The sequence below is a fragment of the Pristiophorus japonicus genome, chromosome 15 (genome assembly GCF_044704955.1).
Source record: "Pristiophorus japonicus isolate sPriJap1 chromosome 15, sPriJap1.hap1, whole genome shotgun sequence".
In the NCBI taxonomy this organism is placed as follows: Eukaryota; Metazoa; Chordata; class Chondrichthyes; family Pristiophoridae; genus Pristiophorus; species Pristiophorus japonicus.
The window spans coordinates 47,112,840-47,136,076 of record NC_091991.1 but is presented as its reverse complement, the minus strand read 5'-3'; the positions used below and the strand labels follow the sequence as shown (position 1 = coordinate 47,136,076).

Below are 23,237 nucleotides of genomic sequence, written 5' to 3'. Positions count from 1 at the left end.
ATGTCGCGTGACACGGCAGTGCCATCATGATACCACTGCTGATGTTAACATCCGTTTTCGACGTGATCGTTAAGATCAGGGTGGACAAGCGAGAGCCTGGTCTTGAGACCTTTCTTCATCAACAGTTCAGCAGTGGGGACCCCGGTAAGCGTGTGGGGTCTTGTCCTGTAACTAAGCTTTATGCGTGACAAGCGAGTCTGCAAAGAACCGTGAGTTACGCGTTTCAGGCTCTGCTTGATGGTTTGAATGCTGTTTGACACCACTGAGTCTCATAAACTCTTGAAACTTCAAACTCATGAAGCACGATCCGTTGTTGCTCACAACGATGTTGGGCAGACCATGAGTGGTGAACATGGCACGAAGGCTCTCAATGGTGGCTGTGGATGTGCTGGATGATATGATTACACATTCTATCCATTTGGAATACACATCCACCACCAAAAACATTTTGCCCAGGAAAGGACCCGCATAGTCGATGTGGATCCTCGACCATGGTTTGGATGGCCACGACCACAGACTTAACGGAGATTCCACTGGTGCATTGCTTAACTGCATGCAAGTGTTGCACTGATGCACACATGACTCCAAATCAGAGTCAATGCCAGGCCACCAAACGTGAGACCTGGCAATGGCCTTCATCATCACAGTACCGGGATGGGTACTGTGTAAATCCCGTACAAATCTCTCCCTGCCTTTCTTGGGCATAACAACACGATTACCCCATAGCAAACAATCAGATTGAATGGATAGTTCGTCTTTGCGATGGTTGTAAGGTTTGGTCTCATCACACACTTCCCTGGGAATGACCGACCAATCACCACTAAGGACACAATGTTTTACAACTGATAAGATCGGATCCTGGCTGGTCCAGGTCCTAACTTGAGCAGTGACAGGCGACCCTTCACTCTCAAAGGCATCCATGACCAACAGTAGGTCTGTGGGCTGTGGCGTTTCCACCTCCGCATGGGCAACAGTAAAAAGCTCAATGCATCGGCACAATTCTCGGTGCCAGGTCTATAGCGAATTACATAATCATAGGCAGATAATGTCAGCACCCACCTCTGGATGCGAGACGACGCGTTGGTATTGATATCTCTATGCTCTGAAAACAAAGATATGAGCGGCTTGTGATCAGTTTCAAGTTTGAAACGAAGCCCAAATAGATACTGGTGCATCCTTTTAACCCCATATACGCAGGCTAAAGCTTCTTTCTCTACTATGCCATAGGCTCTTTCCGCTTTAGACATGCTTCTCGATGCATACGCAACGGGTTGTAGTTTGCCCGACTCATTGGATTGTTGGAACACGGAACCAACCCCATGTGATGAAGCATCAAAGGCCAATACTAAACGCTTGCACAGGTCATAATGTACCAGCAATTTGTTGGAACAAAGCAAATTTCTAGCCTTCTCGAAGGCCCTGTCTTGAGATACACCACTAATCCAGTTGTCGTCTTTTCTGAGCAGCATGTGCAGTGGCTCGAATAACGTGCTCAATTTTAGGTAAGAAATTACCAAAGTAGTTGAGAAGACCAAGGAACGAACGCAGCTCCGTCACATTCTGGGGTCTGGGTGTATTTTTGATGGCCTCTGTTTGAGTCCGTAGGCCTGATGCCGTCTGCAGGAATTCGACTTCCAGTGCCATAAAGACTCACTTTGAACGTTTCAGCCTAAGCCCCACTTTGTCCAGGCGACGTAGAACCTCTTCCAGGTTGTGCAGGTGTTTGGCAGTGCCACGACCTGTGACCAGAATGTCGTCTTGGAACACCATGGTTCTAGGGACGGACTTCTGTAAACGCTCCATGTTTCTCTGAAATATGGCTGCAGCCGAGCGAATTCCAAAAGGTCACCTGTTGTAAATGAACAGCCCTTTATGCATATTGATGCACGTAAGTTTCTTCGATGATTCAACAAGCTCCTGTGTCATATAGGCCGACATCAGATCCAATTTGGTGAATGACTTTCCCCCGGCTAGCGTTGCAAACAGGTAATCAGTCTTTGGTAACAGGTAATAATCCTATTTCGAAACTCGGTTGATTGTAACCTTGTAGTCTCCACAAATCCTGATAGTGCCATCACTCTTCAGCACAGGAACAATGGGACGAGCCCATTCGTTAAATTCGACTGGTGAAATGACCCCTTCACGTTGGAGTTTGTCCAGTTCGATTTTGACCTTCTCCCTCATCATGTACAGGACCGCCCGGGCTTTGTGATGGACGGATCTTGCATCCGAGTCCAGGTGGATCTGCACCTTGGCTCCCGTGAAGTTGCCGATGCCCGGTTCAAACAGCGAGGGAAATTTGCTCAGCACTTGAGCACACGAAGCATCATCCTCCGATGACAAAGCCTTAATATCGTTCCAGTTCCACTTTATTTTTTCGAGCTAACTCCTGCCGAACAGCGTTGGACCATTGCCTGGAACGATCCACAGCGATAGATCATGAACCACCCCATCGTACGACACCTTGACTGCTGCATTGCCAATCACTGGTATGAGCTCTTTGGTGTAGGTACGCAATTTCGCATTTACTGGACTCCGCTTGGGTTTCACGGCCTTGGTGTCCCACAGCTTTTCGAAAGTCCTCTGGCTCATAATTGACTGACTCACACCCGTTTCTAATTCCATAGATACCAGCACGCCGTTCAATTTTACTTCAATCATTATCGGTTGGCTCTTTGTCAAGAACGAATGTACACTATACACTTCCTCCTCGGGTATCTCGGGTTGCATTGCCGGATCCGCTCCGGATCGGTCATCATCATCCACGTGGTGTGTCACAGCACGGTTGCTAAGCTGCGGACACATCCGCTGAAGGTGCCCCATTTTCACACAGCCTCTACAAATATACTGCTTGAAACGGCACTGATGAGGCCAATGATTGCCACCACAACGTCAACAGGGTGAAATCGGATTCGTGCCCAATGGCGGACTTTGAGCAGCTACATGTTTCACAAATAGAGTCGGGTAGGCCCTGCCAGGTGCAGCTCCGACAACCGACGACACAATCTGGTGCACAGTACTTGCCGTGGAGTTCCGACTGTGCGAGGATAACTGCTTTGTACTATCGACCGTAGTCAGGCAAGCCTGGCAATCATGGTGGTCCTGCTCAGATCCAATGTCTCCGCAGCCAACAGCTTCCACAGGATCACCTCGTGATTTATGCCGATTAAAAGACGTCGCGCATCATGTCTTCCAACGCGGTTCCAAACTTACACGGCCCATCGAGACGTCTCAGGTCAGCAACAAATTCCACCACGTCCTGGCCCTCAGAACGAACATGCTTGTAAAAGCGATATCTCGAGATAATGATGTCTTCTTTAGGTTTGAGATGGTCCCGAATCAGAGCACACAATTCCTCATAGGTCTTTTCCGTTGGACATGCAGGTGAGAGTAGATTCTTTGAGGCCATAAATTTTTGGACCACAAACCGCGAGGAAAACTGCCCTGCGCCTAACTGCATCAGCGCCTTCATCCATCTTGTTGGCCTCGAAGTACTGGTCGAGGCGATTTGTAAAATCCTCCCAGTCTTCTCCCTCCACAAATCGTTCCAGGATTCCAACGGTGCTCATTGTTTTTTTCTGCGTGAAAGTTCGTATTGTGCCTCGTCGCCAAATGTTGCGTATGCAATAACTCAATAGGCTTAGTATCGTGAACTCAATCAGGTGCCACCTGACTCTACTTTATTAGCTCTCAAAAATGAGGATTAAACATGGAGGCTTTCTTGATATACACAAGGGCTGCACGTAAATGTCTGTGGCCCAATGACCTCCGATGGTCACTCCCCTTAGTGGCAGGTAAACCCAGGCATACATACATTACGCAATGGCAAACTAATACATGACACAGAACAAATCTCATATTATATTGGTACAGGATTCATGAAACAAGCACATGGCAAAGGATGAATTTTAGTTATTGTATTGAAACAGGATTCTTGTTACATAGCAATGATAAGCATTCACATACTCCATACAAAGTTTTACTATTGTGCTCCATTTCCTCTCAGATGGAAATTTGTGGGCAAAACCCAGAAATACAATGTTTAGCATCTCAGAGACAATCTGGTATATGGTGGTATCAAACTACCCAGCACATCATTGACTTCTCAATGTGAGACAGATATGACAGGTCCCAATGCATACTTTGAATTGCTACCATACATCTTGTTTGAAAAGTATTTGAAGATGTTGGAGTGTTCATATGTACGACAGTGGTAAATGTCTCCATTCATTGAAGCTATCACTTAAAAATCCAAGAACACTACTTTGGTACCTGTGCAATCAAATTTTTGCTCAAATGCTGATGAGACCATACCTGGAGTACTGTGTGCAGTTTTGGTCTCCTTATTTAAGGAGGGATATACTTGCATTGGAGGCAGTTCAGAGAAGGTTCATGAAGGTGATTCCTGAGATGAAGGGGTTGACTTATGAAGAAAGGTTGAGCCTGTATTCATTGGAGTTTAGAAGAATGAGAGGTGATTTGAAACGTAGAAGATTCTGAGGGGGCTTGACAGGGTAGATGCAGAGAGGATGCTTCCCCTTATGGGGGGATCTAGAACTAGGGGGCATAGTTTCAGAATAAGGGGTTGCCCATTTTAAATGGTAATGAGAAGGAAATTCTCTCGTGAACTTTGGAATTCTCTACCCCAGAGAGTTGTGGAGGCTGGGTCATTGAAGGTGGAGATAGACAGATTTTTGAATGATAAGGAAGCCAAGGGTTATGAGGAGTGGACAGGGAAGTGGAGTTGAGGCCAAGATCAGATCGGCAAGATCTTATTGAATGGCGGAGCAGGCTCGAGTGGCCAAATGGTCTATTCCTGCTCCCATTTCTTATTTCTTATGTTCTTATGTACACATTCAAAGAAGAGAAAGAAAAAACTATCTGTCCCATCACTGCCCACTTCTCTCATTGGTCAGCATAACCTCATGCATCAGTCATGAACTGCGAGATATGTTTGTTCTCTCCTAGCATTGTCGAAACTCTGGGCAGTGTTCGCAAGGTATGGTGTCTGAGGTATAGATGATGTTACTGCCATGTGTAGCCTAGACTCAGAGAGAGTGTTAGCAATGTGCATTGTCTGGTTTCTGGGTGAATTCTCATGAGTTCCCTTCACATTGCCTATACGTCGGCAACTATTTCTACATTGTCAAGTACTGCTGCTCTCAGCTCTCTACATTGTCAGTAGACTGGTGCACTACAGGACATTAATGGGCTCGAGTTTGGTGAAACCTAAGTTCCGCCCAAGACATCATCATCATAGACAATCCCTCAAAATTGAGGAAGACTTGCTTCCACTCTAAAAGTGAGTTCTCAGATGACTGTACAGTCCAATACGGGAATTACAGTCTGTGTCACAGGTGGGACAGACAGTGGTTGAAGGAAAGGGTGGGTGATGGGTCTGGTTTGCCGTATGTTCCTTCCGCTGTCTGGGCTTGGTTCCTGCATGGTCTCGGCAACGAGACTCGAGATGCTCAGCATCCTTCCGGATGCTCTTCCTCCACTTAGGGCGATCTTGGACCAGGGATTCCCAGGTGCTGCCCAAGTACCGTTGAAAAGACCGCTAAGATCCTGATGGTACTTTGGGCGGAAGTTTAGTGAGAAAATGTGGCAAAAATTGCCCGATGGAAAAAATGAGCCTTATACACCGATTCTGGCCGGCAGCGGGCGGTAGGTCGCATTCTGGGCAGCAAATGCGATCTTCGGCAAAGTAACACCGAGACTAGAGTCGGGCCTCGGGCGGGGGCGGGGGAAAAACAGCAAAAATTAAAAAAATGTTCAAAACATTAAAAAAAAACGACTACAAATCCTTCAGAGGACCCCATCCACCAAAATCCCTGCAAAAGAAATGAAGAAAACAAGTGCAGTAACCTTTTCTTGCAGGTCTTCATACTTACCATTCAGCTAAGACCTGCCTCCACGCGACAGTTTCTTCTGCTGCTGGAGCAGAGGACCGCCTGGACCAATGTCAGGAGGGAGCGGGTGGGAGGATTTTGTCGGTGTTGCACGTAAGTCGACCAAACTCGGGCCCATTGTCCCTGGCCGGGAAATTCGATAAGGCCCAAAAACCGGTGTGGGCACTGCGAGGTGAGATTAGTTTGCGCCCATTTAGAAAGTGCAGGCAACATGTTAATTTGGTGCTGCCTGCTAATTTAAATGATTTTAACGTACAGCTCGGTGACGATCGCGCTGCCGACAGGCTGTGCGCTCGGCAGAAGGCCCATGGTCTGCTTTTCCTTAAAGCAAGACTGTTATTTTTAAAGGCAGCCTCTAGCCTTTAAAGCTGAACCGTCTCTACAACCATGTTTGCACCATCCACCAATGTTCCCTTTAAGCTGCGCAGCAGCATTATCGCGCAGCGGTCTCGAGATCCCGCGCAGCCAACTCACCGACTTTTTAAAAATTAGAAGGAATACTGGCATCCACTCTCCCAATTCTGGTCTGCTGTGTATCTTTCAGTGGCACAGTCTTTTGTCATCAAGATCCACACTCTGAAACGCTCTCCAGAAACCCTTCTTCCTTGCACATCTCTCTCCATCTTCAAAAACCTACCTTCATGCTGACCCTCTAATTTCCCTCCTGCCCTTTCTCAGCTTTTCACCCCCAATTATGATACACTTTGGGATGTTTTGCTATATTAAAAGGCACTATATAAAATATAATTGATTATAGTATTTAAAAAATTAAAAAGTCCTATGATGTGTTCCTATTCACTTTAGTCTCGTCTTTTAAAATTCTAATGACTACAAAAATGTCAATAACAAAATATCTTATTGTGACGTAGATATGTGTGTTAGGCTGGTGAGCTGTGCAGCTAAAAATGCACTTCAGTTGGGTATTGCAATAGGGTACGTTGTATAATTCTTTTTCATAGGAAGTTGTTTGCATGTTTGTTGTGAGCATTGTTAAGCATTGTGGATTGTATTTTGGATGTGACCTAGTTTATTTGATCTGTTAGTTTCAAAGGGATCAAATAGCTTAACCGTGGACACAAGAAGTAATAATGCAGTACATCACTGAATTCTGAGACTTTGTCAAAAGGAATGGAGTCCATAATGTCCAGCTGGCATCTACGTATATCGGAATTCATTACCAAACAACAGTGAGATTGTAAGGAAAGGAAGTTGGTCAGAATTTGCCCTTCAAGAGACCATTGCTTTCAAAAGTCTTTCTCACGATATCAGGAGAAGTCATTGGAAAGGTTCAGCAACCCCCTTAAGGCCATTGCCAATTAAAGCTACATTTAAATTTTGCTCATTAGTATATGCTGAATTTTTCATGCTTCATTTTCTCAAATTCGAAATAAATATTTTAGATTGTACGAGCTTCTAGTCCTTGTTTGATATTCCACCTAGTCGAAGAGATTATTTAGTGATAGGACAGTTAATCAATTGCACATAGGTAACTGTTAATACTATGATGCACACACTTTCCACAAGGCCAAATGGTCAAACTTACAGGAACTCTGAATCTGTTGAGAGGAACAGTATTATGCTATCTGAAATTGTAACAGTCATTGTTTGCTGGTTTCTAACGCACCTTCTTGTCAGACACATTGAAGGTAATTATAACCTAACTGGCGGGGCGGGAAACCCAGTGGAATGCCAGCTCTATACTCCGCCCAATATTACTTTGGGCAAGGTGCAATCCCAGACTTGGACCTGATCCCGTCAGTTTCTCGCCCAGTGAATTAGGTTAAAATGACCCCATTATTGTAGCTATGATTGACAGATCCAGTACCTAGCAATTCTGTACTCAACACCAACAAATCTTCAAGGTTGGCCTGTCTCATAATTCAGTCAGTGGATAGTTTCACAAATGCCAAATCTTAGATTACATTTTATCAAATGTTTAAGCATTCACAGCTCTACTTATTTTCTGACATAAATAGCATCCAGATTTGTTGTCTGCTGATGGAGTTTCTGAAATTGAACATAAATTCTATTACATTCACTATTGTAAACAGTGGCATGTTTAGTGGGATTGAACAATTTATAAAATGTATCAGGGTTTAGTATTCCATCACTGTGAGGTATGAAACATTAGCGATAGGAAATCAAGGCTAAATGAAGCCATTTCAATATATAGGGGCGGATTTTGCGGCCGGTGGCGTACCTATGGAGTATGTCGCCGGCATCTGAATAGAATGCGAACTTACCTGATGGGGACCCTCCTCCGTGAACTTGCTCTCCAGTTCTGTATACTGGAGGGCAACGTAATGGCCCACGGATCCCAGGGGTGCAATGTGTGCGGAAGCGTACATGGGATAATGTGGGCCGGGTGCTCCAATCAGTGGCAGTGCCGAGTTTCCTCTTAACGGATAAGCGGGAACCAGCATCATCCTTCGACAGTTAATGGGAATAAAGTTACAGAATAAGGCGACGGAGAGCAAGGAGGCTGCTTTTACAAATAATGGAGAGGGTGCAAATTGGTATTAGATTATTTTTCTTTTCATTAATTAAACTGTATTACAGTTAATTGTACAGTGTTTATTTAAAATATCAAATTATATTACTGCACATCTAAAATGAAAAAACTTTTGATAATTAAAAAAAAAATACACTCCTTAAAGCATTTTAGCTGTAGCTGAACCATGTCTAAAGGGGATTTGCAGCTTTGTTAATTATTCTTTAACCACGGTTGCCAACTTTTAAAGAAATGATTCTGGCTGGATGCAAACTTTTATTATTTTCACCATTAACGCGGCTTCATCAAGCATCACAAATAACCTGCAAAAGAACGGAAAGACGGTTCCTTTTGCAGTGAAACAGACTCCTGCACCTGCTTTCACTAACCGCAACATTTTTGTCTGTAATTGCTAGGCAGTTGGTGGGCAATTAGTCCAACTCTACGCCACAATGAGCATTTCCCCGTCGGTGCGGATCATCAGTCAGGTTGTAACGCGACAGAAGTGTCAGCCGTGGCTCAGTGGATAGCTCTCTCTCAACTCTGAGTCAGAAGGTTGTGGGTTCAAATCCCACTCCAGATACTTGAGCACTTAAATCTAGGCTGACACTCCAGTGCAGTGCTGAGGGAGTGCTGCACTGTCAGAGGTGGCGTCTCAAGGATGAGACCATAAACCGAGGCCCCTTCTGTCCCCTCAGGTGGACGTTAAAGATCCCATGACATCATTTTGCCTATGGCCACACTAGTCTGAAAACACCTGATCTCGTCTGATATTGGAAGCTAATTAGAGTCAGGTCTGGTTACTACTTGGATGGGAGACTGCCTGGGAATACCAGGTGCAGTAGGCTTTCCCCAAAAGAGTTGTAACTCGACAGATTGCAAATTCGGGATTTAGTGCATACACATTCGGTAATTTCAAAGGCGGTATAACGGCATATTCTCAGAGTATGCCATCATACCCACCGCAGAATCTGCCCCGATAGATTCATTGCCATCAAAACAGGGTTTGAAATCAAATATTTTCCCATTGGAAGAACTGTCAAAGCTAAAAAGAGGTAGATACATGCTGAGCACTAATGTGATCTTATTAAATAAGCAACAGGCATTTAAATGAAGTGTAGCATTTGGATATAACTCTTTCTGTTTCAGTGGCCCGCTTCACGCTCAGAAGGAAATGCTGTAACACCTCCTCGTGGTTAGTGAGATCAAACACTTTAGAACACATTTCTCAAGTTAAAAAAACTATAAAAATGATCCATAAAAGTATAGTAAGACGTGAAAAACATCTGCAAACAAAATCAACTGGTGTGTAGGCTGCTAAAATAGGGTTACTATATTATTATTCACTTTTCAGTAAGTCTAATCCAACCCAAGTAATGATGGATCACACTGCATCAATAGACTTAATACAGTTATAGCGTCCTCGGAGGGATATTGCTCAAATATGATAAAGTCTCAAACTGCACATTAGGCATTGAAGGGCAGTTATACAAATGCAAATCAAAATAATGTTCATTTATTGATTGAATGATTCATTTCAGGACCCATATTATGAAGATGGAAGTACGTACCGTTAAAGGTTTAAAAAACTGTTTCTGCTACCAGCGGAGAGAAACTTTTCAAGAGCTAAGAGCCACAGGCACTATTTAAAGCTGGAATATAGCAAACTTACATTTAATAATTGCAGGTTAGGGGTCAGTATTTCAAACAGAGCAGCAAGTGAACTGTATTTTAGCTGGCCAACTAAGGAAGAAAGAAAATTAATGAGCTGCCAGAATGAGAAAATGGAAACAGCTGTATGGGGCAAAGTTAAAGGACACAATCAGACTCATATTAAACATGTCTTCCTCACAACGTGAAATCTACAGATGCTGAGTGTTAAAACTTCCATAGATACATGAACAATATCTGAGGAGAACATTTTTTGTAGGTATGAAATATGTTAGTAAATGATGGTAAATATTTACCAACATCAGGAAATGACACATAAAAAGGAGCTGGAGGGCATGACATCCTTGATTGGAAGTCACTGTAATATTTGCCGTGAGGGCAGTTTTTTGTGAAAAATTATGATGCCGTATTGACAGAGTTTTCATAGGACCTTCAAACATCCAAGAAATTAACAGAATTTATAGCCACTAATACAAAAGCAAAATACTGTGGATGCTGGAATCTGAAATAAAAACAGAAAATGCTGGAAATCTCAGCAGGTTAGGCAGCATCTGTGGAGAGAAAAACAGAGCCAACGTTGAAATGTTACAGATGCTGCCTGACCTGCTGGGATTTCCAGCATTTTCAGAATTTATAGCCACATGGGTCTGCAGCTGCAATGGAATGATATGGGTCTTTTGGTGTGATTCTGCTGCATGTGTTCTCCTTTGATGTAAAGCCAACACTGAAATCTGTTTGATGTTATTTAGTGTTTCTAAACTTGTACTATAGATTGGGCAAATATATGGAAGCACAACTGAACTTTCTCAATGGCAAGCTTATCCTTTGGCTACCTTGTGCCTAGCTTCTTGACTGAAAGTTCTGCTTTACAATAGAAAAAGGAAAGGAAAACCATGGATTCATACGTAACAACAGCGTAAATGAAGTCAGTAAATAGTACAGCCCTCCAAAACATCTGGGCTGAGAAATTTGGTCACGCCTCATTTGGGGTGTTAATCCAGGCGGAGCGGTACTTTTAGCTCCTTGGAAAAAGTTTGCACCTCCCACCCAAAGATTTGTCAGAATTGGCCGAAGAGCTGGTAGGGGTGATAACTCAGCCATTGCACACCAGAGCTGGGGGGGAGGGGCACTAACGAAAGTTTGGTCGGTACATTTTGCAGACCCATTGCGCATGCACGGAACTCTGAATCAGATCCCAGGAAAAGCCGACTCTTATCTGCGCGGCATAGTAATGCACCCATTAAAGTTTTCAAAATTACTTGTTTTCAAGCTGTATTGTTATGTCTGTCTGCCGCTGCAAACTCGGAGGTTCACGCAGCGTGCTCTGTGTAAACGTTGCAATGACTGTGACCTCCGAGGGAAGCTCTTCTTCATCCCTTTAAATAGCCACCAGTTAATGACTCAGCAAGCCAGTATCAACTATTTTTCCGGATGCTGTTCTTGCCGAGCACTAAATGAGGCGCACACACCGAATTTACCGACCAGGGCACAAGCGTGGGTGTTGCACCAGGACTGACATCAGGATCGCACTGATTGTCAGCAGCCAGTCGCTACTGGTTTGTGCCCCCGGTGAATTTTCGGTCGGGGTGCTAAAAGCTGCACTCCCAGTCGGTACCTCTTACGCCCTATTAATGTCCCCTCTGGCCGCTAACTGAGGCATTAGAGAACTGAAAACCCAGCCCCTGATCTTAGACCAAGCAGGGACAAAAATCAACAGCCAGGAATTACCATGCAGTATTTGTTTTGTCACTATTGATTGCACACAAATATTGAATTCGGTATGCAATCAAATCAATGCAAATGTTGTGATAACAGCAGCAAATGATAGATAAAGAGATTTAGGGGGCGAAATTGCCCCGTGCTTGGTTTGGGGCACAGAATTTGTATTATCAGATTTTTTAATCGCCTTGTAGCAGCAGCACGCAGGAGCTCCGGAATTGGGCACTTGAAGTTTCGAAAATGATGCTGCCGCTCTTGGGTGCTCTCGGGGTGGGAGGGAGGTGGGGGTGCGACTCTGTGAATCAGCGCACAAAGTGGACGTGCGCGTCGCGCTGATGCGTCGCAATGACCCTCCCGTGCTCTTAAAGGGGAGAGGCGCTGCGAAGCCTAGGACCCGCCCCGTGCCATCCACTGGGCTATTAGGGAGGGTCTCAGCCAAAATTAGTGGCTGCCATTGTTTTGCCGACTCCAGAACTGGCTGACTATTAAATTAAGATGGCGGCCGCGGCGCAAGGCTCTCCCCATTAGCGGAGGTCACAGCGCCCCAGCCACCGAGGAACTGTCAGTGGCATCGCACAGTGCCGACTGTGCCCTGCGGGGCAATTTTCCCCGCAAGGCGCAAAGGGGTTGGCGCGTGGCAAGGGGTTGCCAACTAAGCGGTGCGCGCGGCATCCTGGGGCAATTCTGGCCGTCTCGCGTCATCTCCTGCCCCCGGGCACACACCACTTATTGCACCGTTAGTGCCGGCCAGAGGCACTAATAGGCCTTGCACAAAGGGACAATGTCAGCTCTCTATTTTCTTTTATTTCTTTGTATTTTCATTTTTTCATGCAATAACCTTTTTTAAGTTCTTTCCGAGGAACATGATATGCAAGTCGACAAACCATGTTTCAATTTGCACACATCCAAAAATCTTAGTCAAGTCAAGTGCTAACGAAAGGAAAATTGCATATTGGAAATTTGGAATTAACAATAGAAAATTTGCAAATCCACCATGGGGCCGAAATTAACCCCCCCCACTCCCCCCGCCCCCACTCAAAATGTGGTGCACGGACCCCATTTCAATGGTTTTTACCGCAGCAGTGGTTGAGATCGCCGAGTGAAATTATGCTCTGTTGTTTTTTTTTAAAATTCGGATCCGGAAGTTGCTCTTAATGGAAGCGGTGACTACACGAGAGGGGCGGAAGTCGGGGGCGATACGGAGTGACCGCTGCGATGATGTCATCGCGGCCCCGCATCACCCTTCACTCAAAGGGAAGAGTCTTCACGATTTTAATGCTTCGGCCCACTGGGCCACCAGGGAAGGTTTCGGCCGGGTCAGCAGCCTGGCACCCAAGAGGGGGTGCCAGGCTCTCTGTTGGCGGCTCGGCTGAACCCAGGGCATAAGTGTTGGGCCGACCTGGCAATAGGCCGACAAAAAAAAACATGGCGGCAGCAGCTGTGCACCCTCCCCTTTAAGGGAAGCCGCACCGCCATTGCAGAAGGCCTCAGCCTCACTGGACCACAGGGAAAAAACAGGTTTTGGCACTGCTGGACGAGCCGAAGATTTTCAGAGGGGAATGTCACCGTTTGGGATGTAGATCGGCGGTGCGCATGGTGGTGATGTGCTTAACTATTTACAATCTATATTAACGACTTGGAGGAAGGGACCGAGTGTAACGTAGCCAAGTTTGCTGACGATACAAAGATGGGAGGAAAAGCAATATGTGAGGAAGTCACTAAAAATCTGCTAAAGGACATAGACAGGCTAAGTGAGTGGGCAAAAATTTGGCCAGATGGAGTATGTTGGAAAGTGTGAGGTCATGCACTTTGTCAGAAAAAAAATCAAAGAGCAAGTTATTATTTAAATGGAGAAAGATTGCAAAGTGCCGCAGTACAGTGGGACCTGGGGGTACTTGTGCATGAAACGAGGTACAGCAAGTAATCAGGAAGGCCAATGGTATCTTGGCCTTTATTGCAAAGGAGATGGAGTATAAAAGCAGGGAAGTCTTGCTACAATTATACAGGGTATTGGTGAGGCCACACGTGGAATACTGCGTGCAGTTTTGGTTTCCATATTTACGAAAGGATATACTTGCTTTGTAGGCAGTTCAGAGAAGGTTCACTAGGTTGATTCCAGGGATGAGGGGGTTGACTTATGAGGAAAGATTGAGTATGTTGGGCCTCTACTCAGAAGAATGAGAGGTGATCTTCTCGAAATGTATAAGATTATGAGGGGGCTTGACAAGGTGGATGCAGAGAGGATGTTTCCACTGATGAGGGAGACTAGAACTAGAGGGCATGATCTTAGAATAAGGGGCCGCCCATTTAAAACTGAGATGAGGAGGAATTTCTTCTCTCAGAGGGTTGTAAATCTGTGGAATTCGCTGCCTCAGAGAGCTGTGGAAGCTGGGACATTGAATAAATTTAAGACAGAAATAGACAGTTTCTCAAAAGATAAGGGGATAAGGGGTTATGGGGAGCGGGCGGGAAAGTGGAGCTGAGTCCATGATCAGATCAGCCATGATCTTATTGAATGACGGAGCAGGCTCGAGGGGCCGTATGGCCTACTCTTGTTCCTATTTCTTATGTTCCTATTGACATGGATCGGCAGCAGCGGAGTGGTCGGAGGGGATCGGGGCATCGCCGGGAAACCCTGGAAGGGAAATTGGGCTATCAGCGGCCATTCCATGAAAAATCGCTGGCCACTCCGCTTCGCAGCATGGCCAGCGATTTACGGTAACAACAGGCTATAAGGAGAGGGACATTTTTGGCCCCTATAAGTCTGAAAAGAGGAAACACAGGTGATTTTTTGAGACTTGGACCCTTCATCAGAAACTGGTTTCAGTTACAACAAATTAAACAGTATTTTATCTGTGTGTATTTCCAGCACTTTTTATTTTTATTCTCCCCAACATGCTGCAGTAATGCGGCTACGATTCTAAATTCCTCCTTTAACGAGATTTTAAAAAATGTATTGCATTTTCCAAAATGGCCAGTGAACCAATGGTTTAGGATAGTTTCTGCTTGCTGTGCTACTTCCGAAGTGTTAGAAAATAAATTAACAATGTTGCTGTGATTTTATAAACTGGCCCACGTAATACACGAAGAGCTCATCACAACAGTGACAAAAATGAGACAACAAGCACAACAGCACACATGGTGCATCACAGAGTTGAATATGGACATCAAGCAAATGTAGGAGAAGAAAGAGGGTTTTCCCAAAGGCACAGTCAAAGAGGCCGGTTTTATGGAAATCTTCAAGTTGGAGAGAAAGGTTTACGGAGAGAGTTCCAGAGTGTAAGGCCAAGGTGGCTAAAGGGTCTGCACTGCAGTCAGAGCAGAGGAAGGGCAAACACAAAGGAGACCATAGTTGAAAAAGTGGTTGGTGCAGGTTGGCACATGAGATTGGAGGAAGTTGTAGTTGGGCGCCAAGATCCACGGTGAGAATTAAAAATAAGGATAAAGATAATGGGGGTAAAATTCAACATTGGCCATTTGTTATACACCCTGCCAAGTTTCCTTTCCATTGAAGTCATGGTTCTGCCAGCAATTGTGGGGTGAAGGGATTCAATCACACACGCAAGGCAAGAGTCAGAGTATTGAAGGTTGAAGGGTATGGGGACATATAAGGCAGAAGGAAATTGAAGAGATGGGGTGGGGCATGGTTATGGAGGATTTGAAAATGAGGGTGAGGAGTTTAATTTGAAATGTGTTTGGGAAAAGGAACCAGTTTTTGATCGCTGAGGGTAGAATTAATGGGTGTGTAGCAATGTAGCAGAAAGTCGATGAATTAGGTCAGAACCCAAACACATCGGATCCCAGCCTCTCCTACTAAATTCTGTGGGGTCTTGTTTCAGGTGCCACCTCCACTGGAATTTGCTGAATGGTGGGTGAAAGCAAATGTACGGGTGGATGTGGAGCTCAGCTAGAAGCCCTATCCTGTATCCCTGAAAAACACAGCCAGCATAGTGGAGGAAATGGCTCACTTTAAAATTACACGGCTGGCCTCTGGGGTTTCTCTCACCTCCACTGCTCTGGTGGGAACGCGAGATGTCCCCTAACTGTAGATACTCCAAAAGGGTCAGTATTGGAGATTCTCAGCAGGCTGATCATGGCCTTATACGGAGATAAAAGGCCTGCAGATTTGAAGCCCACTCGGTCTTGGTGATGGATAGGATATGGGGTTTAAAGCTCACTTTAAAGTAAAATTAGATGCCAATGTTTTTTATGGTTCAGTGGCCATGGAAGAGGATGTAATCAGTGGAGGAAAAATAATGGCTTTGATCTTCCCAATGTAAAGTTGGAGGAGGTTGTGATTCATCCATGATTTGATGTTGGCTAGGCCACCTTACAGCATGGAGGTGGCCAGCGGGCTGAGATAGAGCTGGATTTCATCCGTATACATGTGGAACCTGACTCTATGCCTGTAGATTTTATTGCTGAGGGGCAGCATGTAGATGAGGAAGAGACGGCTGATAATAGATCCTTGGGGAACTCTGCAGGTGACAGTTGAGAAACAGGAAGAGATGCGATTGCTGGAGATGCATTGCTTGTGTTTGTCATTGGATTAATATCCTTAAATTCTCTATCAAATATCATTGTGAGTGTACCATTGTCATAAGGACTGTAGCGGTTCAAGGAGAAGGCCCACCACCACCTTCTCAGAGCAAATAAGAATGGGCAATGATTGCAGCCTTTCCAGAATTGCAACCATCACGAGAACAAATCAAAACAAATAGATAAAAATGGGACCATGCGAGGGCAGTCTCATGAAGCTGGATAATGGAAGAGATGCGATGAAGGAGGATAATGTGGTGCACTACATCAAACATTGCAGAGAGGTTGAGGAGGATAAGGAGGGATAAAACTCCTGTAATGTATGCACCTGCGAGTATGCTCACAAGTTGTAGAGCTGTTGACACCATTCCCAGGAGGCTGGTCTGTTTGTCGCCTTCCTTCCCCTAGACCAGAAGAAGGCGTTTGACAGGGTGGATCACGAATATCTGTTTGGAACTCTGCGCGCTTTCGGGTTCAGGATGCATTTCGTCGACCAGATCCGACTTTTGTACGCCGCCGCAGAGTGTCTGATAACAGGTCTTTGATGGCGTCCCTTCGCTTTGGGAGAGGGGTGCACCAAGGATGCCCCATGTCCGGCCAGTTATATGCCATCTGCGTGGAGCCTTTCCTGCGCCTCCTGCGGACGAGGTTGACGGAAGTGGCTCTGCAAGGGCCGGGCGTGGAGGTCGTCCTCTTGGCTTACGCCGATGACGTGCTCCTCACGGTAGAGGATCCCGTTGACCTGCAGAGGATGCGTGAGTGCCAGGAGATTTACTCGGCCGCATCCTCCGCCAGGATCAACTGGGAGAAATGTTCCGGACTCCTGGTGGGTCAGTGGCGGGTGGACTCCCTGCCGGAGGAGCTCAGGCCTTTTGCCTGGAGCACGACCCATCTACTCTATCTGGGAGTCTACCTTAGCCCCGACAAGGAAGCCTGGCCGGCGAACTGGCAAGAGCTGGAGGCCAAGGTCGCCGCTCGCCTAGGGCGCTGGACAGGACTGTTCCGAATGCTGTCCTACAGGGGTCGAGCGCTAGTCATAAACCAGCTGGTGGCCGCTATGCTGTGGTACCGGCTGGTCACTTTGACCCCTTCCCCTGCGTTTGTCGCCAAGATACAAAAGAAGCTGGTTAACTTCTTCTGGAACACAGGAAGCACTGGGTCTCTGCTGTGGTCTTGAGTCTCCCACTTAGGGAGGGCAGTCAGTCATTGGTGTGCGTCAGTGCCCAGCTAGCGACTTTCCGTCTTCAGACCCTGCAGAGATACCTTTACATCGAGCCCCCTCCTAGGTGGCGTGCGCTGGCGACGTATTTCTTCCGCCAGCAGCACAGCCTCAACTTCGACACGCAGCTTCTGTTTGTGAGCTTGGGGGGCGTCAGGACCGCCGTCCAGGAGCTGCCTGTCTTTTACAAGGAACTCACCAGGGTCTGGAACAAAGTCTCCACCAAGCGCAGCTCTCCACCGGCTGGAGTGACGGCTGTCCTGCAGGAGCCGCTGCTCGGGAATCCGTACCTCCACGACCGAGGTTTTAGGTGGCAGTCGGACGAGAGGGCTGTGGCTGGCGAGGTGACCAGGGTCGGGGACCTGCTCGATGGTGGCGGAGCGGGCTGGATGGCGCCAGGCACGCTGGCGCGGCGCCTAAATTCGGCCGACGTCCGCCGTGCGGCCGATGCCATCGAGTCGCTAAAAACAGCTCTGGGCCCTGACTCCATTAGGTGTGTCGAGGAGGCTCAAGCACGTGGGGAGATCCCGTCCGAACTGACCCCCGTCCGGATGGAATTCCTCATCGGCGCCAAACCCCGGAACCTCCCTCGGGAGCCGGCTCCTCACAACTTGAGCCGTCTCGGGGAAATCCCCTCCGTGCCTTTCAGTTCTGCGCGGAGGGGTTTCCTGTATGGGCTGCTCCTGCGCACTCTCAACCTTGCCATCCTCGTCTGCCGTCTGGACACGCCATGGCGTACCATCTTGCCATCCGGAGGAGGCGGGGGTCCCCGATGGAGTGCACTCTATGCGGGAGTCCTCCCACTATTTATCGGGGACTTGGCCTGGATGGTGGTGCACGGAGCAGTCCCGTGCAATAAATTTTTAAGTCGGTTCACGGGCTCCCAGGCCGCCTGTAATTTCTGTGGTCTGGAAGAGTCCGTGTTCCACGTTTTTATGGAGTGTGCGAGGTTGCAGCCCCTGTTCCATTAGTTAAAGGGGCTGCTCCCCAATTTCTGGTTGCACTTCAGTCCCACACTCCTGATCTTTGGGCACCGTGTGCGGAGGGGAGCGGGTAGGTCCGAGGGCCTCCTCGTAGGACTGCTCCTGGGCACGGCCAAGGGTGCCATCAGCCGGTCCAGGCAGCGGGCGGTCGAGGGGGTCGTTCAGCCTGACTGCCTGCCTCTCTTCTGCGCCTACATCCGGGCCAGGGTGTCCATGGAGATGGATGACGCGGTGTCCACCGGTACGCTTCTGCGAGAGGTGGGCACCGGAGGGACTGGAGTGCATCATTACCCCCGGCAACCAAATTTTTATTTGATTTTATATGTTTTAAAGTTTAATTTATTTTAAATGCCGGTTTTAGTGTCCCCCTCCCCTTTTATAGGGGGCACTTGAAAAAATATGATTTAATGCCTTAAAAAAAACCCCAAAAAACCAACAAAAAACCCCCCAAAAAACCACAAAAAAAACCGCAAAAAAGGGCCTCGAAAAATGTTTGGAGTGTCCCCCAGATTCGGGGGCACTTGACTTAACTGGTTAATTTTGTCTCCTATCATGTGGGAACTCAGGGACGACTCCAGTGTGCAGGAAGTGTATCCACCTCCAGCTCCTGACGGTCCGCGCTGTGGAGTTGGAGCTGAGGGTGGATTCACTCTGGAGCATCCACGATGCTGAGAATGACGTGAGTATCACGTGTAGCGAGTTGGTCGTACTGCAGGGAAAGGGTCCACAGCCAGATAGGGAATGGAAGACCAACAGGAAGAGCAGTGCAAGGAAGATAGTGCAGGAGTCCCCTGTGGTCATCCCCCTGCAAAACAGATACACTGCTTTGGGTACTGTTGAGGGGGATGACTCATCAGGGGAGGGCAGCAGCAGCCAAGTTCATGGCACCATGGCTGGCTCTGTTGCACAGGAGGGCAGGAAAAAGAGTGGTAGAGTGATAGTGATAGGGGATTCAATTGTAAGGGGAATAGATAGGCGTTTCTGCGGCCGCAACCGAGACTCCAGGATGGTATGTTGCCTCCCTGGTGCAAGGGTCAAGGATGTCTCGGAGCGGGTGCAGGACATTCTAAAAAGGGAGGGAGATCAGCCAGTTGTCGTGGTGCACATTGGTACCAACGACATAGGTAAAAAAAGGGATGAGGTCCTACGAAATGAATTTAAGGAGCTAGGAGCTAAATTAAAAAGTTAGACCTCAAAAGTAGTAATCTCGGGATTGCTACCAGTGCCACATGCTAGTCAGAGTAGGAATCGCAGGATAGCGCAGATGAATAGGTGGCTTGAGCAGTGGTGCAGCAGGGAGGGATTCAAATTCCTGGGGCATTGGAACCGGTTCTGGGGGAGGTGGGACCAGTACAAACCGGACGGTCTGCACCTGGGCAGGACCGGAACCAATGTCCGAGGGGGAGTATTTGCTAGTGCTGTTGGGGAGGAGTTAAACTAATATGGCAGGGGGATGGGAACCAATGCAGGGAGACAGAGGGAAACAAAAAGGAGGCAAAAGCAAAAGACAGAAAGGAGATGAGGAAAAGTGGAGGGCAGAGAAACCCAAGGCAAAGAACAAAAAGGGCCATTGTACAGCAAAATTCTAAAAGGACAAAGGGTGTTAGAAAAACAAGCCTGAATTCTTTGTGTCTTAATGCAAGGAGTATCCGCAATAAGGTGGATATCACGAATATCTGTTTGGAACTCTGCGCGCTTTTGGGTTCGGGATGCATTTCGTCACCCGGATCCGACTTTTTTACGCCGCCGCAGAGTGTCTGATTAAGGTTAACGGGTCTTTGATGGCGCCCCTTCGCTTTGGGAGAGGGGTGCACAAAGGATGCCCCATGTCCGGCCAGTTATATGCCTTCTGCGTGGAGCCTTTCCTGCACCTCCTGCGGATGAGGTTGACGGGACTGGCTCTGCAAGGACCGGGCGTGGAGGTCATCCTCTCGGCTTACGCCGATGACGTGTTCCTCACGGTAGAGGATCCCGTTGACCTGCGGAGGATGCGTGAGTGCCAGGAGATTTACTCAGCCGCATCCTCTGCTCGGATCAACTGGGAGAAATGTTCCGGACTCCTGGTGAATCAGTGGCAGGTGGACTCCCTGCCGGAGGAGCTCAGGCCTTTTGCCTGGAGCACGACCCATCTCCTCTTTCTGGGAGTCTACCTTAGCCCCGACGAGGAAGCCTGGCCGGCGAACTGGCAAGAGCTGGAGGCCAAGGTCGCCGCTCGCCTTGGGTGCTGGATAGTACTGCTCCAAGTGCTGTCCTACAGGGGTCGAGCGCTAGTCATAAACCAGCTGGTGGCCGCTATGCTGTGGTACCGGCTGGTCACTTTGACCCCTCCCCCTGCGTTTGTCGCCAAGATACAAAAGAAGCTGGTTAACTTCTTCTGGAACAACAGGAAGCACTGGGTCTCTGCCGTCGTCTTGAGTCTCCCGCTTAGGGAGGGCAGTCAGTCGTTGGTGTGCGTCAGCGCCCAGCCAGCGACTTTCCGTCTTCAGACCCTGCAGAGATACCTTTACGTCAAGCCCCCTCCTAGGTGGCGTGCGCTGGCGACGTATTTCTTCTGCCAGCAGCACAGCCTCAACTACGACACGCAGCTCCTGTTTGTGAGCTTGGGGGGCGTCAGGAACGCCGTCCAGGAGCTGCCTGTCTTTTACAAGGAACTCACCAGGGTCTGGAAGAAAGTCTCCACCAAGCGCAGCTCTCCACCGGCTGGAGTGGCGGCTGTCCTGCAGGAGCCGCTGCTCGGGAATCCGTACCTCCACGACCGAGGTTTTAGGTGGTAGTCGGACGAGAGGGCTGTGGTTGGCGAGGTGACCAGGGTCAGGGACCTGCTCGATGGCGGAGAAGCGGGCTGGTTGGCACCAGACATGCTGGCACGGCGCCTAAATTCAGCCGACGTCCGCCGTGCGGCCGATGCCATCGAGTCGCTAAAAACAGCTCTGGGCCCTGACTCCGTTAGGTGCATCGAGGAGGCTCAAGCACGTGGGGAGATCCCGTCCGAACTGACCCCCGTCCGGACAGAATTCCTCATCGGCGCCAAACCCTGGAACCTCCCTCGGGAGCTGGCGCCTCACAACTTGAGCCGTCTCGGGGAAATCCCCTCCGTGTCTTTCTGTTCTGCGCAGAGGGGTTTCCTGTACGGGCTGCTCCTGCACACTCTCAACGTTGCCATCCTCGTCTGCCATCCGGACACGCCATGGCATACCATCTTGCCGTCCGGAGGAGGTGGGGGTCCCCGATGGAGTGCACTCTACGCGGGAGTCCTCCCACTATTTATCGGGGACTTGGCCTGGAGGGTGGTGCACGGAGCAGTCCCGTGCAATAAATTTTTAAGTCGGTTCATGGGCTCCCAGGCCACCTGCAATTTCTGCGGTCAGGAAGAGTTCGTGTTCCACGTTTTTATCGAATGTACGAGGTTGCAGCCCCTGTTCCATTATTTAAAGGGGCTGCTCCTCAATTTCTGGTTGCACTTCAGTCCCACACTCCTGATCTTTGGGCACCCTGTGCGGAGGGGAGCGGGTAGGTCCGAGGACCTCCTCGTAGGACTGCTCCTGGGCACGGCCAAGGGTGCTATCAGCCGGTCCAGGCAGCGGGCGGTCGAGGTGGTCGTTCAGCCTGACTGCCTGCCTCTCTTCCGCGCCTACATCCGGGCCAGGGTGTCCTTAGAGATGGAGCACACAGTGTCCACCGGTACGCTCGCGGCCTTCCGCGAGAGGTGGGCACCGGAGGGACTGGAGTGCATCATCACGCCCGGCAACCAAATTTTAATTTGATTTTATATGTTTTAATGTTTAATTTGTTTTATTGCCCGGTTTTAGTGTCCCCCTCCCCTTTTAGCCTGGGGGCACTTGTATAATTTGTGGTTTTAGTGCCAAAAAAACCAAAAAAAAACAGGGCACTTCAAAGGGTTTGGAGTGTCTCCCCCCTTTTAATCAGGGGACATTTGATTTAATTGTTCATTTTGTCTTCAGCTAAAAGAGTTGTAGAGCTGTTGAACCAAATTTTAATTTGATTTTATATGTTTTAAAGTTTAATTGGTTTATTGTGCCGGGTTTTAGTGGCGCCCCCCTTTTAGCCAGGGGGCACTTGTTTAATTTGTTTTTTTTTATGCCCTCAAAAAAACACCCCCAAAAAAACAAGGGGGCACTTGAAAAGTTTTTGTCAGGGGGCACTTGTTTAATGTTCGCAACTAAAGCATTTATCGAGCTGTTGAGTTGGGAGTGACTTAGCCAGTCACATGATGTTCACAGGACTCAATAAAATCCCAGCCAGTTGGGTTCGGGGGATCCACGATGAGGCAAGTGGTTGTAAGCCTGGTGGATGACCTAGTAAAGTGTAATGTTATTGTTAAAGCTTTTGTTAATAAACCAACTAGTTCTTAATAGCAATGTGTTGCTATGAATTCTTACACAAAGAACCCATGAAGCAAATACATTACAACTTCATGGCCACAGTCAGAGAGAATGTTGTTTGCCACTTTGGTCAGTGCCATTTCAGTGCTGTGAATAGGGCAGAAACCTGGCTGTAAGGATTTGAATCGGGTGTTTTGATACGATGAGTACAGAGCTGGGAGGTGACGACATGTTTGAAAACCTTAGAGAGGAAAGAGAGTTTAGACATAAGATGGTTGTTGGAGAGGATACAAGGGTTTTATTTTGAAGAAGAGGGTGATGATAGTGATTTTAAAAGGGCGAGTGATGTTAGCTAGCATG

At 47.8% G+C, this 23,237-nt stretch overlaps 2 pseudogenes; one reads left to right on the top strand and one right to left on the bottom strand.

Moving 5' to 3' along the window:
• The first annotated feature begins 9,132 nt into the window (after positions 1-9,132).
• On the top strand, positions 9,133-9,251 carry LOC139226116 (5S ribosomal RNA; annotated as a pseudogene).
• A 271-nt stretch (positions 9,252-9,522) lies between these two features.
• LOC139226098 (small nucleolar RNA U3) lies at positions 9,523-9,676 on the bottom strand (annotated as a pseudogene).
• Between the last annotated feature and the right edge of the window lie 13,561 nt (positions 9,677-23,237).